Raw genomic sequence first — 9,383 nt, forward strand, 5'->3', positions numbered from 1 at the left:
AAATATCAGTGTTAGGATATGTGATTGGTTGGGAATAGAGCAAGAGGACCAACCTCCTTTATATGAATGAGATGTCAGAAATTGTCAAGCCCCAAAGTCTCTGTCCTAGGCACAATGCTCTAAGTTTGAAGTTTATTAACCCTGCACATCTTCTTAATTGAGAATCTTACCACTTGGTATGGTTTCAAGGCTTCCACATTCTGCCATTTAGGGTAGAAGAATGTAACTGCATTTGTTTCATATTGAGCTTTTCATGCAAGATGGACTTGAGGACATAAAAAAAAAGACCTCTTTTATCTATAGAAGATTGTCAAGAAATATTGATACCTTTGGTGGAATTTGGTCTAATAATTGTTTTTTCTTGGTAGTAAGTTTCAGGGTTGAGGATAGATAGACTCAATCTATTTTCTAATCCCTGGAGGCCACCAATATTTACCAGAAGAACCTGATATTCACAGAATTGCCAAAATAATTTAGGCTTATTTGTGACAGCAGAGAATTTATTGCCAAAGGAAAATGAGAATAAACATTTCCCCAAATATCAAACTATACATGCTCAGAATTTTGGAGGCCAAAGGGAGAAAAGGAATTGATGTTATTGAGGGATGCTCAGTCAGTTTACTGGTTTCTACAGGTTCTACCCTCTGGGGTAAGTTAGAACAGAGCAACAATACATTGCCTTTACTCGTTACTGCTTCACAAAGACAGTGAGAGTTCATCATTTTAATCAAACTAAGACTTACTCTTCTTTCCTACTTGGGGTATTTGGTCATTAAATATTATTCAATCCTGATTGCATACTAAAATTGAATTCATATGGCCTTCTAATTTCTAATTGGTTGTAGATTTTTAACAAGACATTTCATACAATTGCTAATTTCGCTTCCCATTTTACTGATGTTTTCCAAATCTCTCTCTCTGATCATTTTTCTCGCAATTTAACCCTTTCTTTATATATTCCAATTCTCGAAGTTGTACAAACCTAAACCTCAAGCTAATTATTAACTATTACTTTGTTTAATCTATATGTTTCATCTAGGAAGTTAGCTTCCTCCTCAATCTATGGAAGAAATAGCCCTCAGATCAAGAACTTTTAATTCTTATTATCTTAAACTTCTCATACATGACAATTATGATCACCCCACCAAGATATAAGTTATCTCTCATTCTTTTGCTCTGAGACATAGTAAGGTCTTATTTCTCCTACTTTTCTGTAGTCTTCTCTAGCTCATATTCTTCTCCGTGTCTGTTAATGTTTTCTTTGGCTGTCTTTTGGTCTCATGTTATGTGACTCTGCTGAACTACTTTCTTCTTAGGCCATTCTCATCACCATTTGGAGAGTTTCATTAAAGAGATTCATAAAGTAAATAGATAGTACATGCTGACTAGTTGAATATTGGGAGCTGTGGGGAAGGAAAAATAATTTTCTCTCTACCATTCTAGGTTCTTGGCTGAGATCTACCTATAATAAAAGACAGATTCACAGGAGAAAAACAAACAAAAGCTTAATAACATGTATACATCCTGTATACACAGGAAAGACCAAGGAAGGCTAAGTAACTTCCTGAAATGTATTAAGCCATCACCTTAAATACCATCTTCAATGAAAGACAAAGAAAAAGATAGTGGGGTGTGGGGGAGCCAGTTATGGAAGGTTACTAGGAAAAACACAGTAAACAAGGGTATGATAGTTATATAGATTTAAGTCCAGGGCCTTCTCCACTGATATGAGTTTCTAGTGATTTTGTCATCACTCTCTTCCTGGTACAAAGAGACACACTTACAAATGGAGATTTCCCTTATGAATGTAAATGTCTCTTACAGAAGGGTAACTTCTCAGTTTTTAGAGCTTCTCCTGTGTCTGCTGTTTCACCAGCTCAAGATAATCCTTGTAACAAAGAGATATATTTTGGGATGGCAAATTCTGCTCCCCTTCAGATCCATTTTGAAAAAGAAATTACATATAGTGCCTAGGCTTCAAACCTGAGATTCTTGAAACATATAAGTACCATCAAAAAAATGGAAACTGGAAATAGGATATATAGTATGCAGCCAGAGCAAATGAGACTATTTTCCAGATGCTGTTTGAAAGTTTTTGGAATAGAAGTGAGAGCAAACTTTTTGCAAGGATATCGCTTAATAGAATTAAGAACTAAAGCTGTCAATATTAACATTACTTTATTATTCTGGGAAATTCTTGCCTAGGAAAATAAAGTTGCAAATAACTTTATTCTTTGTTCTAGGATCTTTCTAAAAAGTTATTTATCTGAACAATAAGCTGGATCGACTAGCCGCCCTTCATCAGGGTAAATACCCCATTCTCAAATTGACAGATCATTCAATGGACAAATTGTTCACTTATCAAATGTTTATTCAATAAGAATTACTTCGAAACTTTTGACTTGATATATTCACCTATCTAAAAATCTACATGACAAAATTCGTCCAATTCCAATTGTGGTCGGTAGTCACGTAGCTGAAACCTGCCACTGAGGAAGCAAACTTAAGATATACCTTCTTACCAATAAGAAAGAAAAACTGTTGGAACAGTAACCACAAAGGAGATAAAATCAGATTTAGAGAAAGTCCCCCAAATCGCATGTGTTCACCAATTAGAAATGTCTTCTACTTGACTTGTCCTCATTACCATACTAAACAACACACCCAACAGTGCCATGACAGATCCAGAGCAGCTATATAAGGCTAAAAAGGGAGTGAAAACCCAATTCTAGAAAATCCCCACTCTGTTACAGAAAAACTTAAGAATATTCCTCCCCACAATTAAAATTAACCCAATCCCTTACTCCAAGAACTTATAAAAACGCTATGCCAATTGAACTTGGGGAGTCACATCCATTCTCTTTCAGAGTATGCTCCCTTGGTGCATCAAGCTTTTGCTTTAATAAACCTTTCTGAGAAATTGTTTCACCCATTTTCTTGATTTCTATCTTGAGAAGGGCAAGGATCTCCTTTCTCTTTCAATTCACCAATAACACAATCAAATACCTGCATTGAAAGAGGTACTTTAAACCAAACCCCTGAACTTTATAAATATCTGCCTTTGACTTTCCCTTTCAACGATACTACTAAGACCCTGTCAAGGTGGTATTTATCCTTATTATAATAAGTAATTTTTAAGCTTTGTTTGACCAACAGATTTTTGTTGGTGGTCTATTTTAGAGTCAGTAGTCAGAAAAAAATAGTTCAAGTAATGAGAAATTTATAAGTTTTATGTGAATATTGTCAGGGATGGAGAAACTTTCTCCCTTCCTCTGTTAGTTATTTTGGCTGGTCTAATAATTAACATGGCACACAGCAGATTAACAGGAGAAAATCAAGTTTTAATATGTGTGCATAAGGAATTCATATAAGCATGAAAATTCCAAAGACAGTAAGGCCAAATGAGGTATATACATCATTTGGAACTAAGGAGAGGGAGTAAGGCAATTCACAGTGATATGAAAAGGGTTAATGTTTGGTAAACAAATGTATACCAGGCCATCTTGAAACAATGGGGGTACAGAAATGACTGTGATCAAATGGGCCTTCTATGTTCCTCCTTATTGATCACACTTAGTTGATATTAAAATGTAATCATTTATGATGGTAGCTCTTTCTTGGAACAAGTCCTTTGTCTAAATTCTCCTAGGTAGTAAGGGGAAAGTCAAAGGTTCTTCCTGAGCTTTCTGGGCCTTGATTGTCTTCAGCCTGAAATAATCTGCATGCCAGAGTGGCACATCTTGGAGTAACTTATTCTGAACCCCCTATGGTGTATATAGTATGAGACTAGAAGATGGTCCAGGAGAACATTTGGAGAGTGAGAGGAAGAAGATGAGCTAGAGAAGACTACAGAAAGGTAGGAGAAATAAGATTTTATCATATATTAGAACCAAGAAATGAAAGATAATTTCTTTCTTGTTAGGGTAATCATAATTGTCATGTATGAGAGGTTTAGGACAATAAGGATTAAAAGAAGACTACTAAGATTGTTTAAAAGAATTTTAGGGAACCTCAAATAAAACAGTTAGGCATGCAATGAATATATGATTATTAGATGTGATCAATGGGTCTATACTAAATCTAAATGAATTTGTGAAAATATGTTATTATAGTTGAAAGGAGTCCCCAAATAACATTTACATTAGTGAAGTTATAACTGCAGAACCAGCTCAAAATTGTCCTATTCTGTTTAATAAGATGCCAAGTTACATTTCAGAGATAACAGCACAAACCTGCAAGTCATGCAGCTGAAGCATGCTCAGAGGAGAGAATTTTGACCTCTAGTTGTCCTAGAAAAAAAGTCATGCCCACTCCCTTCATGGAACCAAAGAACCAGGCATAACCAGAACTTGAACATCAGAATCCTTTCAGAAACAAAGGTTTCATTGTCCTGGAAGATCCAGTGTTGATGCCCCTTTACCATAAATGGCCAAGTTTCAAGGTCCTCCAATTAAAATTCACCCCATCAGCACTTCTGCATACCTGTTCCTCCTTCCCCTATAAAAACCCTTAATCTAGTTCAGTAAGCAAGATGGATTTGAGGCATTGCTAAATCTCTCGTCTTCTTGCTTGATGTCTTCTTGATCAATAAACTTTTACTTACTCCAAAAGCTAATGCTTTGAGTTTTGCCCTTTCGAAGCGTTGAGCATATGGACAGGAGTTGGGTGACAAAGCTTCTAGTGGAGTGGGGCTGATTCAAGATATTAGAGAATGATGTAGTGGTTTGAATGATTTAGACTAGAGGTCAGCAAACCTTTTCTATAAAGGGCCTTTTTGTCTCTGTCACAACTTTGCAATCATAGCCAAGGAAGCAGCCAATATATAAATGATTGGACATGGGTGGATATGTTCCAAGAAAATTTCATTTATAAAACTAGATTGCAGGCTGAATTGCCCTATGGGCTGCAGTTTTCAGACCCCTGATTTATACTAAGGAAATGTTATGAAACAAAAGAAGTCTTTAGCAAGTCAAAATATCCACAGTAGTTGTCAATATTAAATAAATTCATCAGAACTGAGCAACTATCAAAGTGTTCATGAAAAGTGTTTAGAATGGGATCCTCTGAAGGAAGTTCTTTATTTATTCTTAAAGGAAAATATTATCGAAATGAAGCTGGTATCTGATTTATATACATCTTCATCACTGTACCAGATCATCCTAACCTGAAATAAGTCTTTCTGTGACATATTTTCCATGAAATTTATGCTCTCCAAATCAATAGCCTTTGTCAATTTAGAATTTTAGTCAGTGTATGCTAATTTGCTATTAAAATCTCTTGAAAATTAGAATAGAAAAAGTAAAAACAATTATTATAATTAACAAGATACTTAAATTAATCCATCTAATACTTCTAAATTCACGTGTAGACTTAAATAATATTACTCCTCTTCCCAAATTTGGATAGTGTTATTTTCAAAAGGGAAGTAAACGAGGAAAAACAGAAATTGCAATGAGTGTGCTTGTCCAGCTCAACTATAGAATTAACAGTTTATTTTGTAATGCATTTTAACTTTCAAAATCATGAAACTAATGTGGTTGTAGTATCAATATTAACGTCAAAGCAGAAGTAAATAAATATATTCAGTAGTAAAGTCATAAAAAAATTCTGTCTGGAGGTCTTTCTTATTTATTTAATCATCAAAGTGTACTATCATAGCATTGTTCATGCCTTCTATTTACTATAGATCACACTCCTTTGATTATTTAATCACCTGTCAGTACTTATTATAGCTTATTTTAATTTAGGGTTAGGAAAAAACAAAAACAAAATTTAAAATGTATTACATTGCAAAATGTAGGTCAAGCGCTTTACATTGCTGGTATCTAATTCTGTGAACTACATTTAGCCCTCACATCTAATCCTGTGAAATAAGTACTGTTATTTTCCCCATACTGTAGATAAGTAAAGCATAAAAAGATTGTGAAACTTTCTAGCACTAGTAGAGTTCATAAGTAGCAGACCTATGAGTTGACCAAGCTCTATTTGTCTCAAGAACACATTTTTTCTTTTTTTAGGTGAGGCAACCCTTGGTTGACCTCACAGATTGCAAGGACCTTGTCAGCTTACAATCCCTTAGTTTTTATTTTTTATGCCTACAGCACCTGGTCTTTCTAGGTGGTCTCTCATCCAAATACTAACCAGGCCCAAACCTGCTTAGCTTCCAAGATCAGACGGGATCAGGCTTGTTCAGGGTGGCATGGCTGTAGACTGAAAAAACACAATCTTTTAAGTACCATAATATGTCATCTCTGAAGAAGACTAATGAAGTAGAGATATGGAGTGCAGCAATACAGCTAGTCAATCATGTGCCAGGTTTTACTACTGCATGGGATGTGGAAAATTTCCCATGGAAGTGGATCATTTTTATCCAGGAAATTATTGTATCATTTGACAAAAATTAAAATATAATAAAATATATAAACAACGTTTAACTTGAGACCCTTTTTAAAGATAGTTAACACAAACCTACCACCAGACAGTCATTTCAACAGGTTGAAATGGGGCTTATCAGAATTCATCCTTGTGAACCATTGCATTAGACTCTGAAGTCTTTGAGAGCAGGGGCAAGGATCTTGTTTACCTTTGTGTCTTCAATATCAAATACAGGGCCTATCATAAAACAGAAAATACTGGATGTCAAGGGGAATGAGTTGTTGACCAGCCACTTACCATTCGTATACCCTAGGTCAATCATATTCTCTGAGCCTCAGTTTTATTATTTCTAAAACACAGTTGGTTATTGGGTAATTATAAAATTGGAAGATACAGATTTTTCCCTTATGAAGCTTGCCATCTAATGTATGGAAGAACACCTGAAATAATATTTATCCTACCTTGCTCACAGAGCTGATGTGAAGGTCAAAGGAGGTACTACATGTATCTTATACATTATAAAATACAAAGTTTTGCACTATAATTTTGATCATATAAAGTTGTTATCTGTCTGTTAGTCTGGTTTATTTTGATTGCAAATGATAGAAATCCAACTACAGCAAGAATATGGAGGAAATGAATGTATCAAAAGTATATAGAGTAATGCTCTGAATCAAGAAAGAAACTGCAAGGACAGGGCAGCTAGTTCTAGGAATCTCAGTTTTGTAAAGTAGGGTCTCAGTGCTATGGGTCCCTTTTCTTTATCTCTTTCTCTTTTTCTCCTGTCCCTCTCTTCCATTGACTTCTTTGAATATTAGCTTCTTTCTCTCAGGCTTTTCTACTTGGTGGAGAAAATAGCCTTTGGAACCCCTAGGGTCACGTCTTTATAGTTCTTTGACATCCTCTGCAGTTACTTAACTATAGGTAAGAGAGACACTTCACCACCACCACCTCTAGTAGAAAAATCCTGATGAAGGACTGATTGTATGCAAGGATGACATTCTTATCACTAAATCAATCATCGGGGTCATACATGATGCAGGCTAGGGCAAATTTCCCCCAAGTGGGCCTGGATTGAGAGAGAGTGTTCTTTGAGCAAGAAAGAATTCACATGCAATTCAAAGTTAGAGTCAAAAGGAAAGTTTATTAGAGAAGGGATAATATTACATAAACTGAGTGTGGTCTCCTCTCAGAAGTAGAGAGTAAGAGAGCCCGAGAGTGACTCAGGGGGACAGACACAAGAACAAAGACAGTGATAGAGATAGAGTAAAGACACTGAGAGAGACCCTGGGGAATTCAGTTTATATATCATTCTTTAGTTTCTGTGAATTACAGTTTAAAGACTTTGTTTACCCATTTTCCTTTGTTAGTATTGACATATGGTATGAAAAGATAAGAGTATGTTCCCCATGGTTTTAGCCATAGGGAATGAATGATTTTATTTTGTGTAAAGCACCACTCAAAGACTCTGTTTTCCTTTAACGGCATGGAGAAATGGTTTGTTAGTAATCCCAGCAGCAACTTTCCTTTGTTCTGAAGGTTTTCTCAAGGTCTGGCTATAGGACTGATCAGCTTATTGCAGTCTCTGAATATGGCTTGATTTAACATTTTAGTTCCCTTGCCTCCTCCCTACATTAGTACTGTTGGGTTGCTGTGATGGTCTCAGACTGGGTCACATGTTCATTTTTATAAGAACTGAGGCTGGGAAAATATCCTGAGCAGACAAAGGCAATTACTATAACAACATAGCTTCATACGTTTAATGCTGTATCTACTAAAAAGACTAATTTACTTGAAGAATGGCCAAGATTGTCTCTGTTTCTCTTATTCTATAGTAATCATTGCAACAAGAGTGGGCTACAGAACTGGGCAAAATAGCGTAGATAATAAAAGCTTCATATATCCCCTCTTGCGACCACATCAAAGTTGAGATGGAAACAGGGAGCAAACAGCAAGTAGAGTTGCCTGGTGGTGGGAGTGGGGAGGGGTCTAGTTGAACAGATGCACTACAATCTAGAGAGAGAAATAATTAATCTGCAACGGTAGAAGGGTAAAAGAGGTGAAGACACAAGGCTGCCTGGTCCCCAGCGGCTGAGTGGGACAGTTATCAGCAGCTGCAGTCGGCAGCTGTGAAAGGTCCTCTTAAAGGGGCCGTGTCTGCAACCGGACTTTTGTGGTGATGGACTTGCTCGCTCTGAGCACCAACGTCAGTTGGGCTGCACCAGGAACTCACAGAGAAACACTGAGTTGTCAGAGGGAGGGCCAGAGGTGAGTCTACTGGGCAGAAGTGCTGGCTGTATCCATTGTTCCTTTGTTAAGCCCTCCTGACTCCCAGCATGCAGACGCAGCACTGCCATAGCTGAGATTTCATCAAACTGGATAACAGAGATCACTTGGCCCAGAGGATTCCCTGAAACTCCACCTCCCCCAACTTGTGGGCCGACCCAAGCCACCTCCAGCTCAAACTGGTGGCAGCTGATCTCAGTTTCTGATGTGGCCTCTTGAAGCAAATATAAGAACAGCATCTGTAGATTGCTTGCTGAGTCTTAACAGGTGGTCTTGGAAGGGCACAAGCTGGGGCTAAACTTGGCCTGCAGCTAAACCCCTCTCAGGACTGTGCCACTGGACACCTACTACACAAAGCCATGCTAATGAGACTGGGAGACATAGGAGCTTTGCTTAGTACATAGAAACAGACACAGAAAGGCAGCCAAAATGGGAAGACAAAGAAGCAGAAACCATATGAGAGAACAGAACAGAGATCCAGATATAATGGAATCAAGTCGTCTAACAGATGCAGAATTCAAAACATTGGTTTATAAAGAAGTTCAATGAAATTAAGTGAAGTGTAGATGAACTCAGTGAGAACTTTAACAAAGGGATGAAAACATAAAAATTGAAATGGAAATTATAAAAGGGAACCAGTCAGAAATGAAGAATACATTATCTGAGATGAAGAGTATATTAGAGGGAATCAACAGAGTGGATAAAGAAGAAGATTGAACCAC

The 9,383-nt window shown here is 36.9% G+C and overlaps 1 pseudogene; it reads right to left on the reverse strand.

Annotated features, from left to right (window-relative positions):
* Nucleotides 1-6,092: 6,092 nt before the first annotated feature.
* On the reverse strand, nt 6,093-6,211 carry LOC112483241 (annotated as a pseudogene).
* Between the last annotated feature and the right edge of the window lie 3,172 nt (nt 6,212-9,383).

Source organism: Pteropus alecto, unplaced genomic scaffold, assembly GCF_000325575.1.
Source record: "Pteropus alecto unplaced genomic scaffold, ASM32557v1 scaffold116, whole genome shotgun sequence".
Lineage (NCBI taxonomy): Eukaryota > Metazoa > Chordata > Mammalia > Chiroptera > Pteropodidae > Pteropus > Pteropus alecto.